Genomic DNA, 22,509 nt, shown 5'->3' with positions numbered 1-22,509 from the left:
CAGCTAACCAACCGCACCTGACACTTCTTCATTGTCTACTGCTTATAATAATACAGCAGTTTTTCTCAACGTATGGTTAGCCAGCAGCAGAATCCCCTGGGAGCCCAGGAAAATTACACAGTCCTAGGCCCTGCCCAGACATAGGAATCGGGAACTCTGCAGATAGCAGCCAGAAATTCGCATGCTTCCAAGGGGCCCGGATGATTCTTACTCACACAGCAGTTTGAAAGCCACTCATCAAAACCAAGGGGTTTCAAACTTGGAGTAAAGATGAGTCCTCATCTGAGCAGGCTGTGTGATGGTAACCAGGGCACTGGGTTTCCAAGGGCCGTTCATAGTATAATAATAAACCCAGGATCGTTGTGGCACCCTTTTAAACTGCCAGACACCTAAAAATAAAGTCATCAAGGCCATGTGAGTTCAAGCCTCAGAAAAGCGGCCAGAGCAGGAATTACAATTAGTAACTGACCCCCTGCTACAGAGGACTTTTTTTAGGCCCGTAACTCATGCCAATTCAGTGCCCGAGGGCATATCCCAATTTAAGTGCAGCTTTCAGAGTCCTGGAAAGGGACCATGACTCTGGCCAGCGCCAGGATTTGAGGCAGTACTCCACAGAAGGCAGAGGGTGGTGGGAAGCGATCCAAGTCCGGTCAACGGCATTGACGCCACACATAGCATGAAGCAGACACACCAGGTAACGTGGCGGATACCCAGGTGAGAGAACCAAGGCCTGCCCCCAGGAGGCTGCACTCCATGTAGCACGTGGCACAAGAATGGGCATGATATCCCTTTGGTGGACGACAAGGGAGTGGGGCTTTGTTTGCAGCTGCTCCAGGAGTGGGAGCTGTCCTGCCCCCTCCTCTTTCACTTCCTGTTGCAAACAAGAAAAAAAAAAAAAAAGATATAGAGCTTAAAAAGAAAGTGATTAGGGACCAAAAAGAAGAGATCGATTCTAAGTAGTTGAGAAGGGAAGACTCTGTGGAGGAGGTTGGCAACCGAGCAGGGTCTCAATAGGAAGAGTGGGATTGCAAGAGGCAGAGGGGCGAGGACGCATGTACAGACAGAGGAAATGTGACATGGGGAAAAAATACGGCCGGGGACCCGGACCAAACGCTGAACACTGATGAAATGGAAGTTGTGGCTCCTCTCCCAGAAGTAACGGGGCAAGAGCCTAGAAAGAGAGATTGGGAACAACTCGTGAACGCCTTGAATGCCAGACTAGGAAGTGGGGCCGTTATTTCGAAGGTAACGTGAAGAACTTTATTAGAATAACCTCGGTCACAGAGTGGAAGGTGATTTGCAGGGAGAAGGAACAGAAGCATTTGTCTGTGTGCCTTACAGGGAGAATATGTCTGTACCTTCTTCTGGGCTCAGGTCCAGAAGACAAGGGCTATATCCTTAGAACACCTGTTTCTTCTTTGTCAGATTGCTTTGAAGGCAAGTACATCACTTGGCAGCTTCCACAACAGTCTAGGCAGCAGAGATCAAGAAACCCCCCCCCCCCCCCGCCCAGGGCAGGGTCAGGGGACAGAAAGAGCATGGGCCAGATGAAGAGAGAGGCCACATTTTCTTTTTCTGAGTTTACAGCATTAAATGACTTTCCCATCTTCGCGCAAAGGCTATCTGACAGATTGATAGCAAACATACTCCGATTTCTATCTTCCCTGTTTCTGCACCACTTGCAACCTGACTTTACAGCTCCCCACATGAAGAGCTGAAGGTGCCCCTTTGAATCTGGGCTGTCTTATACCTTGCTTTGGAAAGTAGAATGTGGAAGAAGTGGGTCAGTTCTGAGCCTAGACTTCAAGAGACCTTGAACAATTCTGCAGTCTTTAGGAAACATGCCGCCTCCATGAACAGAAGCCCGGGCTAGCCTGTTGAAGAATGGGAGACATCCCATCTGATGGCATCCTGTAGCCATTCCCCAGCTGGCCCACTAGCTGGTGTCTGATGCATGAGAAGGGATGACACCAGACAAGGCCAGCCCACATGAATCAAACTGTCCAGCTGACCCACAGACTCAAGATCAATCAATCAATTAATAAACAGTTGGGTTGGTTTGCTTCACTTTGCTTTCAGTGTAAGCGTTGTGCTGGCCTGTTAGACTGTTACCCGACACGAGAGACTCAAGATCAGCGTTCCTCAGGGCCAAAGAAGTTGGACGCTCTCCAGTGATTCATTTGAAGCTAGGTTATAAAAAGAAAAAGAATTTTGGAGTATCCAGCTGAAGAGGATTTGCTAAATAATGTAAGTTATTTTATTCTTTCCACAAGCATGTGGTCATCAGGCCCTTAGTACTTACTTCAGTGCGTGAGTGCTTGGTCACTGGTGACCTAGGCCAGCCCTGCCCCTGCAGAGCTTTGGGGTATGGTCCTGTCACCATCTACAAAGTGTTTTCATATCCACTGGTTCATTTGATTCTTCCAACTCCAGCTCCTGCAGGAAGCCATTCTCAGTAGCTGTCACTTACAAATAAGGCAACTGAGGTCAGAAAAGTCAGCTCATTTTCCAAAATTGTGCAACCAGTTAGTAAGCTCTCATGCCCCACTAGACTGGGAGCTCATTGTGGGATGAGAAGACGGCCGCTTGTCCCAACCCCTGGGACCAGATCAGTAGATTCTATAATTAGATTATAAAGCACAGAAACAAGGACTAGGATTCAAACCCACAGCTCTGACTCCAAGCACTCCGCCTGCTTTGTCATATCAGCTATGTCTCCCATAGACTGTTCTGAATCTTCCCTACATGAGTTCGAAGTCAGATAAAGAAAAAGAATTCATATTCCTCGTATTGCCAGCTCCCAGCTCTAATGCTGAGTGCATGGAGGGGGTCTGCTCAATGAAGCTCTAATCTAAGGATTCAGGCATGGCAGGATTTAGATGATCAACTATTTCCTTTCTTTCCATGTCTGAACTCTGCTTTCCTTGGGCAGACTGTCTCAGCATGGTCTTTCAAGATCCTTTGGTTCAAGATCTGAGAGACACTTTCTCTGAATGTCCATGCTAATTCCAGATATTGGACTCTTGCTCTCTTATGTTATCTGCCAAACCCTGGACTAATTGCGCTGTCGAGGAGAATGGAGTACTCTGATTGACCACCTTTCTGTTAAGGTGAACAAAGACAATAAATGTCCACCTTATGTAATCAGTAAATATTTCTGAATGAGTGAATGAATGAATCTTGGCTCACAATGATTCAACTATATCTCCACTGCTAAGGGATAAGCCAACATCTTTTTTCCCCCTGCATTCCATGAGCTGAGTGTCATCTAACCAATAAGCCTTCCTGGGAAGCAAGATCTGGCCTGCAATTCTAGAGGCATCTGTACCCTGAGCATATAATTAAGTCAGAGGCAAGTACAGCTGCTGAGAGCAGGAAGACATGCATAAACTCTTCAATCTAGGAATGTTTGTGGACCCTATCATTACATACCCCACATGCTAATCTATCCCACCGGGACTCTATAAACTCTGTGACTCTAACTGTTCTCCAGCTGAAAATGCATGAGTCTTCTTCTGGACCGTGATGTTCCTCCTCTCTCCCTGCACTGAAAGCCTTTTCAAATCATCACCAAATTTAAGATTTACAAGTCATTGGGTGAGGGGTTGATCTAGGTGAGTATTGGCATTGGGAGTTGGGGGGAGAGTATGTTTTAAATAGGAGAAATCTATTCCACTTACTGTGTGATCTTCGGTGGGTTACTTAATCTCTCTGAGCCCCAGTATCTACATCTGTAAATGTTAGTAATAAAGTCTGCCTCCTATGGTCACTGTGAGGATTAAGTATCACTAGGAATGGGATAGGCCCAGCACAGTGCCTACAACGTGGTAAGTATTTGACAAATGTCAGTTCTCCTCCCCTTTACAGACATGAAATGCTGACCCTACTTACTCAAGTCAATACGAGGGGCACCTGGGTGGCTCAGTCAGTGAAGCATCTGCCTTCGGCTCAGGTCACGATCCCAGAGTCCCAGGATCGAGCCCCTGCTCAGTGGGGAGTCTGCTTCTCTCTCTGCCCCTTACCCCACTCACGCTTGCGCTCTCTTTCTCAAATAAAGAAAATCTTTGAAAAATAAAATAAAGTCAAAACAAGACAAATAAACAAACCAAAGGAAATGTACAAGGAATACCTTTTGTAGAAATGGTCCTCTTAAAGCAAAAGCAAATTATATGCCTAATTGTCTAGGCTCCTCATTTACATGCAAGGCCCTACAATACGATCTTGAGTAGGACACAGTCTGTAAACTCGGGAGTTTAAAGTCTAGTGGCTCAGATTATCATCTGATAATAGGGGTAGAGGGATACTATAATTTGAAATTATAATTGCATTTTAACTGATGAACACTGCCCTTGAATCTTTGCATTGTTATTGAAGTTCTGGGCATTTGTGTCCTGTCTCTCCAAATAAACTGTAAGCTAAGCTAGGGCAAATTTTTTTACACTTTGCACATCGCCAAACAAATGCAAAGGCTTCTTTTACAGAGGGATTTGAAGGGAAAGGTAGAGATCAGAAAGGAAGCAGGTTGGGTTTGTTTGTTTGTTTGTTTGTTTGTTTCTGTTTTTCCACTGATGACCAATTTTCCTCTGAAGAAGTGAATGGATCAGGGATGACCGAGTTCTGGGATTCTGCCATTAGCACAGCCACAATGTTGCAGTTTTGCCCATCGGTGAACTAGATACTGTAGTACTTTCCCATCGTAATCTCATTGTGAATACTTGCAACCCATTCAAGAGCAGGGATCCTATCTCGTTCAGCTTTGTGTTCTCTGCAGTTAGCAATTTCTGACACATCAATGTCAATGGTTTCAACTACAAGCATTTCTTTTTTCTCTTGAGCCGGCAGGTTGGATGGCCTGAAGTAGGCTTGGCTCAGCTCGTCTGGGCAGGACTAGACTCACATACATTGCTGGTCAGCTAGTGGGTCAGCTGGGGGCCAGCTGGTCTAGGAAGCCCTCAGTTGAGGTGATCGTGTCACCTCTCAGAGGTGATGGGACCCTCTGGAAAACAAAGGTTTAGCAGGACAACATTGAACTTTCTTAATGGCACCAAGAGATACCTTGAGAAAGCTGCTCCATCGGACCGGTAGAAAGAAGAAGATAAGGAAACGGATGTTCTGCTTCCACATGCTTTTATGTTCTGCTGGAGGATATCACAAGCTTTCTGGGGGGCGACTCAGTGATATGTGTCCAAATGCCCCCTGGCTGCTCATTTGAGCTTGAGATTAAAAGGTTGGGAAAAATTAGGCTAGGCACAGAGTGGCAGGGGAGGGAATAAGAGGGGAAGGGGGTGGGGGGGAAGAGAAAGGATGGAGGGAGTAGGCAGTGGAGAAGGCAGAGAAGTGAGAGTCCCTCTTACACCTCTGTTCTGCACTCTTCTGAGGACTGAGACTGAGCCATGAGTCCCTCCCCACTTCCTGGAGATGAGCAAAAAGAAAATTGGATGATTAAACACTTACGTGGGAATTCAGGGGGAGCAAACCATGCAACCCAGACTGCTAGCCCCATTCTCTCAAGTGGATCGGAGTCAAAGCGCGAAGCCCAGGGTAGAGCTCTGACCCTCTGGCCTGGAAAACAAGGATTGAAACTTGCTGAGCACTGAGCACCGAGGACAGATCATACCGAAACCATTAGGTGGTCGGGTAATATGATGTTCAAATGGAACTGGATTTCTTAGCTTCAATCTCTGAAATCTCTTCAGGGGAAAAAAAAAAAAGACTTGCCTCTGTTTTTCTTCTTTTCTCCTTATCTGTTCCCGTGTCTGGGTCGTTGGAGCTAGTAGCAGGCTCTCAACAGTCTGGAATATGTCCTCCATTGTGTTCTTTCTGTGAAGAAAATTACAACTTGGAAAGGAAAGGGGGCGGAGAGGAACATTACGTTCTAAACAGTCTCGGGGAGATAATTGCAAAGTCTCCTTCCCTCGCTCCTTGCTCTCCCTCCCTTCTTGGCCGCTCTGACTCTTCTTCGCCTCTAGGAGCTGGCGAAGGGGAGCCGCTGCTGCAGGTGGATGGGCGGCTTTGCAGGTGGCTCCCTGACACGTGACAGCTGCTTCTCCTCATCTTCCTGGGGCAGCGCGTCCTCACCTAGTGCTGCCCACAAAGGAACGATCGGATGGGGTGGTTCATTTTTACTTTTTCTTGGGGTCTAGGTTATCCCTGAAACACCTTCAAATGCCCGCTTGGCCACGATTCAGTTTAAGGCTCGTTGTGTCGCTACCTCCCTGTTCCAAGCATTTCCAAGTATTCACTATACCATTTATTGATTCTTTACTGTGTGTCTAAAAGCATGCCAAGCATCTATATCCTTGATTGCACTTAATCCCCACAGCCATTGTCGTATTCCTTCTTCCACATCAGTGATACGCTGGGTCTCAATGAGTTCACCTGTCCAAGTTACAAGCTAATAAGAGGTGCAGTCAAGATTTGAACCGAGTTCTGTCTGATTCCTGACCACTGTGCTGTAATATCCTCCCCCACGACAAAAGCTGATACAAGGCAGTCCCAGGCTGTGCCATCATTGAAGTCTTAGGAAGAAGACAGTACTCTTAAGCAGAGGTGGTTGTAGGGGTAGCAACCTGACCCATTTCTGCGCAGTGAGTTCAGGCAGAAGAGGTTTCCGAGGGAGTGAAGGACTTGCCCAAGGCCGCCTGGCTGTACTTGGAGACTGGAGGAAGCGATTCATACAGCCCCTCCTAGCATAGAGTTTGTAGGAATTGTGACTACTAGATCATTTAGCAGATGCCCGACAGCGTGCTTACAGCGATCGTCCTCCTGGACCCCCGTGCACAGCCTGGAAGAAAACGCCAAAGGGAAAAAGGAAAGAAAGAAAAGAAAGAAAGAAAGAATGACCTTGGTTTTCTTTTTCCCTTCTTTTTTTCTCTTTCTGGTTTTGTTTTAAAAAAAAATCGAAGCGCTGAGTTTGTTGGGTCTCTTTGTCCTCATTTCCTAGACCAGGAAACTGAGGCTCAGGGGCAGTGAGTCACCTGGGATCTGAAGACTGGGGGTTCTTTCCTCTGCACCAGCATTTTTCAAAGTGTGGTCCCAGCAGCATCAGGACCGTCTACCTGCGAACGCATGAGAAATGCAAATTTTTCAGGCTACACCCCAGACTCACTGAATCAGAAACTCTGGTGTTGGGGCCCACATTCTGGGTTTTAGCAAGCTCTCTTTGTGATTCTGATGCAGCTAAAGATGGAGAATTACTGCTTCACCATGGCTTGTAACTCATAGTCTAGAACGAAATCCAGTTGTGAATCCATATGGTTAGAATTTTTGCTGCCTTCCACTACGGATGGTTCTGAAAGCAATTTTATTTTGACCTTGAAGAAATCCATTGCAAAAGGAAGATGCCAGAAAACTTTTAGAAATCTAATCAGCCGTGCAGCTTGTGATACGCTGGCATTTGGTGCCTGGCACGGAACAGCGGGTTGCTGCGTGAAATACAAAGGTGTGGATGGGAGAGGATTTCCCATGTTCCCATCACTTCCTTCTTGAGCTCTGCCTCACTGGGGCTGAGCTAAATGAGGTCCTTCCCAGCTGTCAAGGCATAATAAACCTTGTTAGAGGTGCCCTCATGCTAGGGCCTCTTAGTACCAATGAAAAACCACACCAGCTTCCTCAGAGGTAAAATGACTGTGTAAGGTCACCCAGCTGCAGAGTGAGGTTGAGGGAGGGAACCTATGCAGCCCGTTTCAACACCAGCACTAATGAATCTGACTGCCAGGTGGTTTTAGCAGATGCTTAAAACAGGGTTGAAAATGATCACTCCTCCCTGCGATGATTGTCATGCAGCTTGGAAGAAAACGCCACAAAAATCAAAGGACAACCTTGAAATTTTTTTCTCCTAATTTTTGAAGTCTGGGGTTTGTTGCATTTTTTATTTTATTTACTTTTTATTTTTCATTATTTCTTTTAAATAGGCTCCACGCCCAGCATGGAGCCCAACACCGGGTTTGAACTCATGACCCTGAGATCAGGACCTGAGCCAAGATGGTTTAACCGACCGAGCCACCCAGGGGCCCCAAAGTTCATTGCATTTTTAAAAAATGATTTCAAGACTTTTCAGCAGTGAAGTGGTAAAATGGTGTTATAAAAGTACTTACATAATCCTTCCGTTTTCAGAGCAAACAAAGACTGAGCGATGTTCAGTTAACCCAGTGTGGGAATATCTAGTTGTAGCCTCATTGCTCTCTGTCTTTCTGTGTCTGAATTTACCGAAAGGGCTGACCTCCTCCTTGGCTTCACCTTCCTTTCCTCACTCTGTTCAGTTTTTGCTCCATATCACTGCAGTTTCTCTCTGGCGATTACCAGCATCTGTCTCATCCACCGTCCCCTGGATTGGAGTCCTCCTCTGGCCTTCACGCTCGTGTTGTCTTTTCTCATGAGTCCTCCCTGTCTTCTTGTGGAGTTCATGCGCTTTGCCTGGTTCCTGAACATTGGTGATCTCCAAACCCTTTAGATCTCCGCCTGTCCTCTTTGGGATGATCCTTTTGAGCATCCCATTAGCTCAAGTGTGTATCAATCCTGCTCTGAGTTCTTTTCTGAGCCTTGGACTGGAATATCCAACTCTTTGCCGGACTTCTCTTACAAGTGTTTCACACGCCATAGGGCTGAATGCACCTTCACCTCTCCAAAAGCTGCTTTTCCCATAGTCTTAGAGTAGACACACACCACCACCACTGTCCAGCTACACCCGCCGGGAACTAAGGAGGCGTTTTACACAATGTCAAATCTCATAAGCATCACCTCCATAACATATACACATACCACAAACACACACGCAGTACACACATGCTTGCTTTCTTACACACATGTGAGTGCACATGCATCCATAACCACACTCCCTTCCTCTCTTACACACTTTGCACACACACACGCACACACACACACACATATCCCATATGCAAAGACCCAACCCTGTGAATTTTGCCACCATGTCCTCCCCTCCTTTTCAACCCTGCTACCATTTATCTTGAGCTAAGTCCCTGATCATTGCTCACCTGACTATTCAGAGTTTCCAGACTGTTTTCTCTCCTTCATTCAAATCCAAGCTCCCGTTGCAGCCAGAGGAATTTCTTTAAATTGCAAGGCAACCATGGTTCTCTCACTTTGTACCTCTCACTCCTGCCTGTAGGAAAGGTCCACCCTCTCATAAGCAAAATCCTCCTTGACCCGCCTCTGCAACCCCTTTATCAGTTTCCATGAGAAACATTCCACCGACAAGCACCCTGATATCCTCAAATATTTTACTGAAGTTCCAGGCACAATTTATGCCAATAAAAAGACTATTAATTAAAAAAAAAAAAAACCTTTAGTGGAAATGTGATCCGTGAAACAGAGATTTGGAATAGATCTCATAGTCTTACCAAACTCCCCTACTGCTCCAATTAGCATTTAAATTAGCATTTAACTAACTGAATGACAACAGTAAGAGAGGGTATGCAACTCTAAGAAAAAACTAGGAAATCTTTGATGCACCAATGTGGTATATGATAATTTATTTAAACAGATCCTTACTGACGGAAATAAAGGTAGCTGCCCATCTTTACAATCTACGTTATTAAAATATCGGTTTGTCTGCCTCTCGGATTAAAAGAAGTGTAAGAGTGAAGATGGGAAGACCAGTTACAACAATAGACCAGTGAAGAGACCAGCTGGTGGCAATGAAGATGGGGAAGAGAGATATTTAGGGACCTAGAGGTCTTAGTCTTACGGAATTTAGCACTATAGGGAAAAGTGCAATAAACTAGTAATTCCAGTGCATTAATTCACTTGGCACATATGGCCTGCCCACCCACTGTATTCTAAGATTTCCCACCTACTAGATTCTGTCAAGCCCAAATGTAAGATAAAGATTTGGCCACTTCCTGCCCTCATGGAGTTTCAGTCTAAAAACGAAAGCTAGGTGATTATTTCAGAGCATCTAAACCAGCCTGGGATGTGGGGCATGCATTGTCAGTAAGCAATGTGCTGAGCAGTGGATAGGAAAGTCACCGACTCCATTCTTCTCCAAGTGCAGCCCTGACCAAAGCAGTAGCATCACCTAGGAATATGTTACAAGTGCACAGTCTCAGAGCCCACCTGACACCTCCTCCATAAGAAATGGGGACTGAGCAGAACCCAACAATCTGGGTTTTAACAAGTCCTCAGGGTCACCCTTACATAGCTATCGTCTGGGAGCCACTGCCTAGAAACCTAAAAGATGTGGGGGCAAATTTCCCTGGTGGCGCTGGTCTGGAAAGGCTTAAGGCAAGAACTGACCTATGAGCCAGGCTTCAAAGGAGAGTGAGAGTTCCCCAGAAGGACAAGCAGAGCTGGAGGGGAACATTCCAGGAATTCCTGGTGATTGTGCTCCCTGAGCTAGAGTACAGTACCTCCTCCACCCTCACATTTTCTTCATGAAGTTAGAACTAAACTGGGGGAAATGATGTATGCACAAAGTTATTCATTGCATTTTTGCAAACAAGTTAAATGACCATCAGCTGATGACTTCCCGAATAAACTCTGAGTCATACGCGTACATGAATACTCTCCCTCCGTTTCTCAGGAGAAAGGTTTAGAGATGAACTTCAGAATGGAGTGCTAAATACAAAAGGCAAGGTGTAAAATCGTGTACATCCTGCAACATTTTGGGTAAGCAACTGTAAGTATGTGTACTGCGGAGCTATACAAGAAAGCGGGAGCAGGAAAATGGCTCTTAGGTGCAGAATTTGAGGTGGAAGACAGGAGTGGGAAGTAGGTCTTCACTGGATGCCACTTCGTACCTTTTACATTTCATTCAATGTGCATAGATTACCAATTCAAAGGAGTAGACACCATACCTTTCTTAATGCAAGAACAGGGAGTGGGGAGGGAGAAAACATCTGCTCTGAATGCCCTCCTGGCCCTCAAGAAGGGTTCCCCCTCCCAAGCCTCACCTAACACCTTTTGGAGGAACTTCACAGGGTGGGGGATGTGACAGGGAGGGGCGCTCAGTGTTATAATTATTGTTTTCAGTACCTATTTTGTTCTAACAGGATGTGCTGCTTGGGGTCAAGGCCCTGGGCCAAAGTCATAGAAGAGTAGCTGTTTGCGGTACTCCCTCTGAGTTCCCGGTATTTGGGAAATGGTCACCTCACAGCAGCAGCGGGGGTGGGAGAGTTGGGGGAGGGCCCAAACCACCACTGCGGTGAGAAGGGGGGGCCACGGGGGTTCCATTCAGAAAAAGAACAATTGGTGGTTTCAGGCAGCTGAAGTGAGGGCAGAAGGGAAATGAGATGGCCTGGCCTATCAGAGGGGACAACACTGACCCTTGCCTCTAGCCAAAAAAGGAAACAAGTAGGTACAGAAGAAGTGGGCTTTAGTGCAAAATGCTTCTTCCTTCAGCAGCTTTCAGCAATCTCAAAAAAGATTATCTCACCATCTCTTGTCCAGCCTAGCTTCCCCACTTTCCCGGGAGGAGGGGGACATCATCACGATGAAGTGCCCAGTATACACCAGCTCCACTTCATTTCCATTTTTGTCATCACATTGACTCTTCTCCAAACCCTTCTAGGAAAATACCCCACTAAGGTCAGAGGAGCAACGTAACTTGCCCAAAGTTTCTATGGTGTCAGGATTAAAACCTTCTGACTCCAAGATCTGTGCTACACTGATGTTAGGCTACATCAAACTAGGGAAAGACCCTTCCTCAGATTTTGAAATCATTCATCATGGAGTCAGCCGTGTGGGCTCAGACTCGGACCCCTCGGTTTGAAAACTATAATTGAAAACAGCAGAGAGCACTGTGATACTTTCAAGAAAATAGAAGGATTAACCAAGGGATCCTGTTGAATACAGAGAGAGGATTCCCAGGATTTATTTTCAAGCGTAACCATGGTTTGTGACTGCTTCTGTAAAAATACTGGTTTAGCAAGTCCATGTGCTTGATGACAGTCTCTGGCCCACCCATCACAAGAGTTTTCTGTTTGCATATGGCCCAGTACCCAGGCCCACTCAACTCCCAAGCCCCATGAACACTGTCAAGATAAAAGCTTGTTTGGGGGCGCCTGGGTAGTGCAGTCGTTAAAGCGTCTGCCTTCGGCTCAGGGCGTGATCCCGGCGTACCGGGATCGAGTCCCACATCGGGCTCCTCCGCTATGAGCCTGCTTCTTCCTCTCCCACTCCCCCTGCTGTGTTCCCTCTCTCACTGGCTGTCTCTCTGTTAAATAAATAAATAAAATATTTAAAAAAAAAAAAAGATAAAAGCTTGTTTGGAGGGGTTTTGACCTTCTCTGGAGTTTCCAAAAAGAACCTTGCAGATGGCTTTAAACTAAAAGGCAACTTGACTTAAATAAGATGAGGCATCTCTGGGATTTGTTCATTGAATCATCCAGCAGGATTCACTGAGGGCCTAGTACATGCTGAGGATACAGAGATGACTGACACATGGTTCCAGTCTCTATAGTCTTTTCCAGTTTCAGCATAGCATAAGTATAACACTGAAAGGTAAACTCTGAAAGAGAGGTCTCAACAAAAGTTTAGGAGCACAGAGAGGCAAAGGGCTAATCCTTCCTAGGATTGACGTGGTGCAGACGAGATAGCCTTTGAGATAAGCCTGGTAGGATATAAAGAGCACATTTCAGGTAGAAGAAGAACATGAGCAAATTTTTGGAAGCTCTAAGATTCATCATGCACACAAGGGTGTTGCTCCTTCGGAATCTGTGTCTAATTCTTGTCCCTGCTATCAACTTTCTATATAATTCTCAAGTTCAATTCGTCTAGGCTTTAGAAGCAGAGGGAGAAAGACAGAGGCAGAGACTGAGACCTGTCTCAGTTTCAGGTAAGAAGGGATTCACAATTGCATGTCACAGAGGGTCCTGTTGGGGTTTTTTTGTTTTGTTTTGTTTGCGAATCTTTAGGCATCTCTGCATGAAAACACACACGTTTGATTCAAAGGCTTCCGAGGAAGGACTGCAAGGTTAGCTAGTGGCTGTCATTCACATTGCCCCATGTCTCAGGTATTTGGTCAAATTCTCAAGAAAAGAGGAAGTAAAAATAGAAAGGACTAGACAGCTGAGGCAACTGATTGCTGGTGCTCGGGAGAACCTGAAGATGGAATTCCCCTGAGCCTCATGCTGTTTTTTTGGATAGGACCACTTGCAATGTCTCTCTTTAACTCCAATATGAACTATTCCACATTCTTTCCCTGATCCACCAAGACAGGTCAGATAGATCTTCTATGATCCACTGTTTCTGTGCTTCCCAGCACCCAATGCTTCCTTCACTGTTGCCTTTATCATACTAAATTGTAATCATCTATGTCCTTGATAATGTCCTTCATTATGTCTCATTAGGACAGCCATCATCCCTCTCCTTTATAGTCGCAGTCTGTTACATAACATGGGAAAAGGAACTGTTGAATATGAGTAAGTGAACAGATGAATGAGTAGAAGAGAGAATGCAGAATGGAAGAGAGTAAGCAAATGGCAATTATCACAGCGTAGTCCAGAAGGCTAATGCCACAGAGCTTGAATGACACTCTCTCTGGGATTCCAGGCACCATTACATATGAGTGTGAGGGAGGGACAAGGAAAGTCCCAGCCAAAGAAGTACCGCATTACGACTGTCACTGACACCATATTTTACTTCCCACTGCTAGAATTTTAAAGAGCCAGGTAAGTTTAGGGCCATTTTTCTATGGAGATACAAAAAGCATAATCTACTTCTGTCCTCAACAGTTAGCTTCAGATGGTTGTGCCAGGGTAAGTTCTAGAAAACACAAAAGGAATGAATCATTCTTTGCTATGAAATGGCAAGAACTGGGCTAGCATGAAATGGAAGAACTGCGATGGTCTTCACTGAACCAAGTAGATAATAGTAGGGGAGTCAAGGCAGACAGCAGTGGTGATGGGGAAATTGGCGATGATGATGATGATGATGATGATGATGATGATGATGATAATGGTGATGGTGGTGATGACAGAATTGTCAACATTTGGAGCATTCTACGTTATTATCTTCTTTACGTCTTACAGCAACTCTAGAGAGGGTACTATTCTTATCTATTCTTATGTTATTCTACAAATGAAGAAAACAGAACTCTGAAAGGTTAAATAATTTACTGAGGATCGCACAGCTCATACAGCAGAGCCAGGACTTAAACCCAACTCTGGGTCTAAAACCCATTCAGCTAAACACGGCTGTTCTGCCATCCAGTTTCTCTTATGGGTTAATATTTTTTTACTTAAAATATTGATATCTTCATGCTAATAGGCCCCGTATCCTCAATAACAGAGTCATGGAGTCATTGCTAAGAAGAAATAAACCTCCTACCAAACTTAGTTCCCTGAAGGTAAGTCAAAACATTCATGATAATCTACACTAGCTCTGTAGGCCAAACACTACCACCTATCCACACTAACTCAAAGACATGTTCCAAGACGAAAGACTGCTGTTGCACAGCAGCTAGAACCTGATTTCAGAAGATAGGAAGGTGAGTTCAGATGTGCTGGCATGAATCCAAATTTCCAATAGTGCATATCCTACTTCTCGTGAACCACGGGATTATCATATATAGGTCCCATCCGCTCTGCATGTCACCCCTCTTTATCCACAGGTAGCCCAGAAATCCTTCCTCGGATGTTCTCAAGTCTTTGCTTTGGCAAGAATAATCATATTGGGTGCCTCATCCATTCCAGGGAATTTAATCACTACAGGCTTAACTAATGGCCAGCTTTTAAAAGACAGGAAATATGACCATGAACTACCATTTACCCAAAAGTCAGAGGACGGAATGGTCTCATTAATTTAGTAGTCTGGTGAATTAGAAAAGATCATAGCTAACAAAAGATGGATTTCTAGATTTCCAAAATATAAGCCATAATAGAATACAGTACATTTAACCTCATGTGAAATAAAAATGCCTTACAGTTCACAGAGTACTCTGAAGGATATTTCCAAATACGACACAACAACACCCAGAGGGAAATAACAGCCCTATCTGCATTAAAAATAGAAGGGCTTGGAGAGATTTAATTATGCATCCCAGGTCACACATCAAATAGGGAACAGGCTAAAATTTGAGCTGACTCTTCTAACCCCTCAAGCAGTGAGCATTCTGTCACCTGTCCTGACTCATGTCTTTGGTTTCTCTTCCTTTCTAGCCAAAACAAGCATGCCCAACATGGATGGACAAACAGAACTTATGTACAATGAGTAAATTATACAGTAATTTGTTTTTGTGCAAAGGAAATGTGGAATTTATCATGGAATATAGATAGCATATAATCCCTTGAGTGTAAGGATCATGTCCTGTTAGCCTTTTTATGCCTGGGACTCAGCACAGAGAGAAAGTTTGTTTAATTCAGCAACTAGCACAGTCACTGTTCTATTTGGATAACAAAGTGTTTGGGGCAGGTCCTAAACTATGAGCCAGCTTTCTTCTGATCAGTTGGTTTCTCAAGTCAAATCAAATCAAGAGATCAGATTTGGGCTGAAAATATTCCTGAACAGGGTCCCTTGTAAACTTTCACCTAGACCAATGTCATCAGGTACTGTCAGGGTATGTCTCCTTGAGAGCAATAAAAGAAACACTAAGTGATACCAGGCTGATGAAATCAGAGCTTTGCTGAGATCAGCCAGTGGATACCAAGTTAGGACTGGCTTCCAGCCACAGCTTGCATTTACATGCAGGACACACTAGATGTCCCTAAGAGAACCAGAGGATCAGATTAAAGTGTCCCCAGTCTTTAGTAGACGCCCTCGGTCATGGAGGCCGAAAACGCTCCCACAAAAGTGAATGACGTGCCACATTTTCAGAGATGACCAGTTTCCCATCTCCCTTGTTGACCACTGACCACTGCTCACATGGGAGCATGCTTGAATGTCTGTAACCCACAGCTCAAATCAGTCAATAAAGATGGAAATGAATAGCCAAAGGATTGGGTTTCAGGCTATGTGATTTAAAAATCTTGATATTTTTTTTCTAGCTGTGTGACCTTGGGCAGATTGATTAAACTCCCTGAGACTTAAATTGCTCTTCTGTAAAATGAATGGACACAAAAGTTAAATGAGATGATGTATGAAAAGCATCTAACACATAGTAATGGAGTTGAATCTCATATGACATGTAAAAGTTACATATAATTAAAATTACCCTTGAGAATCCCTTAAGTTGCCCAGAAAGGATAATATATGTGTTCATACACACACACACACACACACACACACACACACACACACATATATACATATATACATATGGCATATATACATATGGCATATATACATATATATGGCAGATTTTATATAATATATATTTTATGTAACAGTATATATATAATAAAAATCTATATAAAATATAGATATGATAATATATATTATATAAAATATAGATTTTATTATATATATACTGTTGCATAAAATATATATTATATAAAATCTGCCATAGTAATATATACATATAAATATACAATGTAAACAGTGGCATATATGCAGAAATAAATTTTATAGTATTCTAATTATATATGAGTATATAGTTGAATTCACATGAGTTAAATAGACATATGAAAAAACCCCACTCTAAATAGAAGCTGAACTTTTATGATGTTACTGTCCTGGGCGTAGAAGATGCAAAAAAGCATAAAAGGACTGGTAACAGTGAATTAAACATATTCTGTAATCAGGGCTCTCTTCTAAGTATTATCTCACATTTCTTCACTAATTTCACAACTCTGCAATGTAGTTTCTGCTATTATCCCCATTTTACTGATAAGGAGGCTAAGGAACAGAGAAGTTAGAAATTACCCTGCCCCACAAAGGACATTGAAATCTAGTTATATGGATGAACTACAACCAAAATCGAAGTATCTGTAAGACAACTGCCTACAAGGATAAGAATGAATGCCAGAGGAGAGATGCAGATAACACTCCATAAGCTTAGGATTTCCGAGCTGGAAGGAGCCTGAGTACCTCTAGTCATGTAGGAAAGGAGAGTTCACTGTGGGGTCAGAGTTCAGAAAAGACTCTTCTAAATTATAACTTAAGCTGTGCCTTCGAGGACAGGTTTTCTGAGTCAGGTGATAATACAATGGAAGCAAGTGCATGAATGTTGGTTACGGGGTGCAAAAAGGTGGAGGCAGGCATATGACATTTTGTTTAGTGACTATATAGAAAGGCGAGCTGTAGCTACAGTGGGAACGGGCAGGGATGATGTGAAAAATAGGCCAAAGTCATATTGCGTTGGTCTCTGGGGTGATACTCGAAGGAATTTGACTGTGAACCTCAGTGAACCACTGAAAACTCCTGAACTGTGGAACAAGAAGATCAAACAGGGCACGTGGGAACATCAGTTCTACTCCTAACCCAACACGTTGGGGCCATCTAACAGCTTAACGGACCCTCCATGAGAAACAGTTAAAAACTGTCCTGTGGAGGACATTTTTACTCAGCAAGCAAATAACTAAACAAATATGTCCTCTTTCAGGATGAATCTGGACTTTCCAAACCCTTGGGGGCCGTCTTCACACACAACCCACAGGGCCTCTGCTGCATGTCCCTTGCAGCCAAATGACAAAGTCATTCCTGGCGCTCACGGGTAATGCTTTCTTTTCAAAGCTCCTGGTAAATTCAGTCTCCTGGAAGACACCTTGCCTGAACCTTTCTCCCCTGCACTTACCTCTTTCCACATTCACTGCCTCCCGAAATTGAATTTGTATGCATACTTGGCACTGTTGATAGCGATGTAAACATGTGCCATAAAGACGACCAGACTTCTGATACCTACAGCTTTGGTAGAAGATAAATACAGTGTTTTTCTGTGCAACATCTTAGTGTACTCACCCTACTTGAAAAATGTCTACTTATTTAGGAAGCTTGTTTTGCAAAGCTAAGAGCACAAACATTTGATCAAATGGGGCCCTGGTTCATTTTAAAGAGCTTGAAGGTAACTGAACATTGCAGTAGCTATTTGTTACATGGCCGCATCTTATGGCCAAGTGTGATGTGATAACTCGGCCCTGTTAAACAGAGTAAATAAAGTCAATCACCATTATTTGTGAATTCCACATTTGTGAATTTGCTTACCTGCTAATATTTATTTGTAATGCCAAAATCAATACAGCACTTTCAAGGTCATTCATAGACACGTACAGAGTGATGACAAATTTGCATCACCCACTGCATATTCCCAGCTGTGGCCTGACAAGGAGCTGCTCTGTCTTCCGGTTTCAGCTCCCTTACTGTAAACAAGTATCCTTTTCATGACCTATTTAGCACCACGTCTTTCTCATTTTTTGTGCTTTCTATTGGCTTACTATTTAAAATGGCCCCCAGTGGTGGCGCTGAAGTGCAGTCCCGCATTCCTAAGCATAAGGAGGCTGTGATATGCCTTACAGGGAAAACACTGCTGTTAGATAAACTTTGTTCAAGCATAAATTATCATGCTGCTGGCCATGAGATCAATGTCAGTGGATCAATAATATACAATAAATAAGATGTCTTTAAGTAGAAACACACATAAAGCAAGATTATGTACTGATCCATTGAGGAAAATGTTGTGACCAGAAGCTCATAGGAACCTAACTTTGTATTTCCCCTAGGAACAATGGTTCAGTATTCGCTAATTCAGTGTTCATGGCATCTTTAGAGAACAGAACCTCTAAAAATGAGAATAATGAGAATCAACTGTACCTGGGGCAGGGGTAATGGTGTGTGTACAAGATCAGTGATGGGAGGCACTATCAAGGCAAGGAGAACTCATAAGAAAAGTTTCTAAGGAATTTCAAGATTGGAATAAACTCTAATGAACCAGGGAGTGGTGAAGCAATATACAGAAGATGGCAGAGAATAGAGAATAATGTTAAGTTCTCAGAGCAATGCAACACTCCTAAAACTTGCTACAGACATGACCACTTTTGCAAAATTTTGAATTCAGTTAATTGCTGATTTTGTTTTACATAAACATATATTGTTTTCTGGGAGTCTATCAGGAAATATATTTTCCTTATAGTTAACTTCATTTTGGAAAACCAAGAATCACATTACTTCTTTTTTTCCCCAAGAGAAACGAAAATATGAAATATAACCCTGGCCTATGATACAAGTTTCCTTGTTGCCCCAAAGATAGAAAGAGCTGATCCCCAGTGTGTCATTCACATTCTTTCTTGTGCTTCAAAGGCTCCCTCCTCCCTATGACAACCCAACCCACACATTAAGACCCAATTTAATTCCTTTTAGAGCATTTCCAGTCATGTCCATATATTAGTTGAATAACTACACACGTGTTGGAATCAGACAGATGTGGATCTGGATTCCAGCTCAGTCATCTATCAGATCTCTGACTTCTGAATTACTGAATCTCTCATATTTTAGTTTCTTGATCTCAAAAATGAGTATTAAATAGGTAGATGTATGCTGGCTTCCAGCACACTTCCTGGCATGAAGCAACTGCTTTAGCTGTTACTCGTTACTGAATTTTCTGTGTATCCAGCACTCTACTCCATGCTGTCCCACTTTGGGCTCTGTGCCCCAATTGTCCCCATGCATGAAATTTGTCCTTGAAATAAGACCCTAAGATCTTCAACAGAGGAAGTTCAACTTGTGTTCATGGTTATCACAGAGCCACCTCCTGCCTCCTCTGACTCCTTATACTCACATGCAGTTTTCTCACTTTCCACCTCCCATGTCCACGGCCACTTCTCTCTCAAGGACCTCCTAGAAACTCCTCGACTCTTGCACAAATCTCCCCAACAGAGAGCCCTCCTGTTCTATCTCCTCCCTTTCTGACCTGTTTTAGTGGTAACAGCTATGCCTTCTTGAGGTCCTACTACCTTCCAGGGACCAAGAGAAGCACATGACACACCACTTCCCTAACCTCTGCAAGGACTCTAGGGGTGTTTTTTACTATTCCATTTTGCAGATGAAGAAATTGAGTAAGGCTGAGAGAAGCTGTTACATGCCTGAGTCAATAAATGGGGCTCAACCCCAAATCCATGCCAGCTCCAAAGCCCTCTCTATTGTGCCGTTCACCCTACCTACATATTTTAAGGTCTACTGCCAATGAACCTTGCCAAGTCACAGAACTGCTCAAAAACATTCCAGGGCTCCTTCTCATTTATGAAGAAAAAAATGGGAATCCTTTGGCCTGATATGTAAGATTCTCTATATCTGAAACCAGCCTACAGCCTGAGTTTTATCTCACTATAGTGTTTCATGAACCTGGCATGGCAAACAAACCATTTTCCACTATTCTTCATGAAAGCTCAGCATTTGCCAGCCTTTGTGTGCATGTTTAAACCAGACCCTCTGCTGGGAATGCTCTCGGGGCTGCCACTCTCATTGTCAAACCTGCAAACCCTTCCTTGTCTGTCCCCCAGGGTTCGTGTTACACGCTGCACCCTCCCTGAAGCATGCCCCCCATTCACACCTTCTGCATCTGGTGTCTACTGCATGTCAAGCAGTTTGACCTCCTGTGCACCTCAGCACCTATGGGCGTGATTGTGCCACAAGACAGGTATGGGGGAGGGGCACAGAGGACTGGCACTAGCCAATCAGGAGGGCCTTTCCGAGGAAGGTGGTGGCTTGGTTGAAACTGAAGGAGAAGTTAGCAAAAGGAAAAAAAAATCTTTCTTCACTCTGAGCATCCACAGCCAGCATTCTTTCCATCTTTCCTGAGATCCCGCTTTCTCCTTTATATTATAGTTATTTTTTTTCACCTATTTCATCACCCCTACTAGACTGAGAGCCCCTGAAGAACAGTATTTGTGACTATTTCATCTTTGATTTTCTTTTTCTTTCTTTTTTTAAATTTTTATGAAATAGGTACTCAGTGGTGGGCATGAACACAGACAAACTTTGGAATGGGCAAATGCAGATGAGAACTCCAGTTCTACCATTTACAAGCCAAGTGACCTTGATTGGACTACATTTTAAGACTCCATTTTCACAAGTAAATTAAGCAAAAGAAAAAGTCTATCTTACAGAGCTGTTAAGAGAACACAAAATAACTATGAAAATGTTTGTATAATGCTTAGCATTGTACCTGTTACACAGTAAAAGTTCAGTAAGTGGTAGCTTTGTACTTCTGATACATAGTCCAAGATTTTTCATTTATTTTACACCCTCTTAGTACAGCACACAAAAATAGTGCCGTGTGAACACTCTCTAACTCGAAGTATCTTATTCCAGCCCAGATATGTGCATATAAACATGATCATATGAATTAAGACCATAGCACAGATATTTCTTTGCAAGGCAGACTTTTTCTCTGCCCAAAAACTCATAAAGAGATGGCAATTGAAGTTGAAAAACTAGTGCTTAATCATATAGCACTTTCTTCACAGTTTATCAATTTCTATACAAATGAGCCTAGTAAGTGATTCATTGGTGTGTGTGTGTGTGTGTGTGTGTGTGTGTGTGGTGGTGGTGGTGGTGGTGGTGGTGGTGGTGGTGGTGGGAGAATCTGTCAATCAAAGAAAGAAAAAGAAAAATAAATGAAAATAATTCAGGCTTCATGAAAAGTTAAAATCATATTATTCTTTCTAAGCAGCTTTTGTGATTGGTTCTCAGTTTAGATGGTGGTGGTTTTTAATTATCCAAGATAGAGGAACACCCATCTAATAAAGGAAATCCCATTAAAGAGTCTTGAGTCAACCTCCTTGATTCAGGCGAGTAGAGAGAAAGAGGCAGATCATGAATTTGAAGGATTTTCAAAAAATGCCATTGTATTGCCTTCAAATGCACATGGGGACCTCAGCTAACTCATTACTAATTAAACAGATCCACATTGAAATTCTCTGGATAGAGGGAATATAATAGATTAGAATATTGAGCACACACCATATACCATACACCACTCCAGGGCACCTGGGAAGAATACACACATGAATGAGACTTAGGTTCTTTACTGGGTGAGAGAAACATGCAAATACCTAATTTCATTTTAAAACAGAGTAAAGCAACACAAAATGGAGACAAACTTTGCAAGCTGTATGAGATTCCAGAAAGGAGCAATCATTGCTGTTGGGGCTGACCACCTTCCTTTTCCAGAGGGACCATTGCTGCTGAGCTTTGAAGACTAATCTCACAGGAGAAGTTGAGGCATTCATCCTTGTTGAGAACATACTCTGTGACATATATTTTATATACCTTATTTCATTTAATTCTTAAAACTCTCTGAAGTATTAGTGCTATATGCTCATTATCAGGATAATAAGGCATTTTCCCCAAGGCCACACCACCGAAGAGTAGGAGCTTGGATGCTAAGATGGGCCTGAATGAGTCTTTTCTTGTTGATATGATGTATCACGCTGATTGATCTGCGAATATTGAACCACGCTTGCATCCCAGGTATGAATCCCACTTGATCGTGGTGGATAATCCTTTTAATGAACTGTTGGATTCTATTAGCAAGTATCTTGTTGAGGATTTTGGCGTCCATATTCATTAGGGAAATCGGTCTGTAATTCTCCTTTTTGAGGGGGTCTTTGCCTGGTTTGGGGATCAAGGTAATATTGGCCTCATAGAATGAGTTTGGTAGCTTTCCTTCTGTTTCTATTT

The sequence above is a fragment of the Ursus maritimus genome, unplaced genomic scaffold, assembly GCF_017311325.1.
Source record: "Ursus maritimus isolate PB19 unplaced genomic scaffold, ASM1731132v1 scaffold_9, whole genome shotgun sequence".
Lineage (NCBI taxonomy): Eukaryota > Metazoa > Chordata > Mammalia > Carnivora > Ursidae > Ursus > Ursus maritimus.
This window is presented reverse-complemented; position numbering follows the sequence as displayed.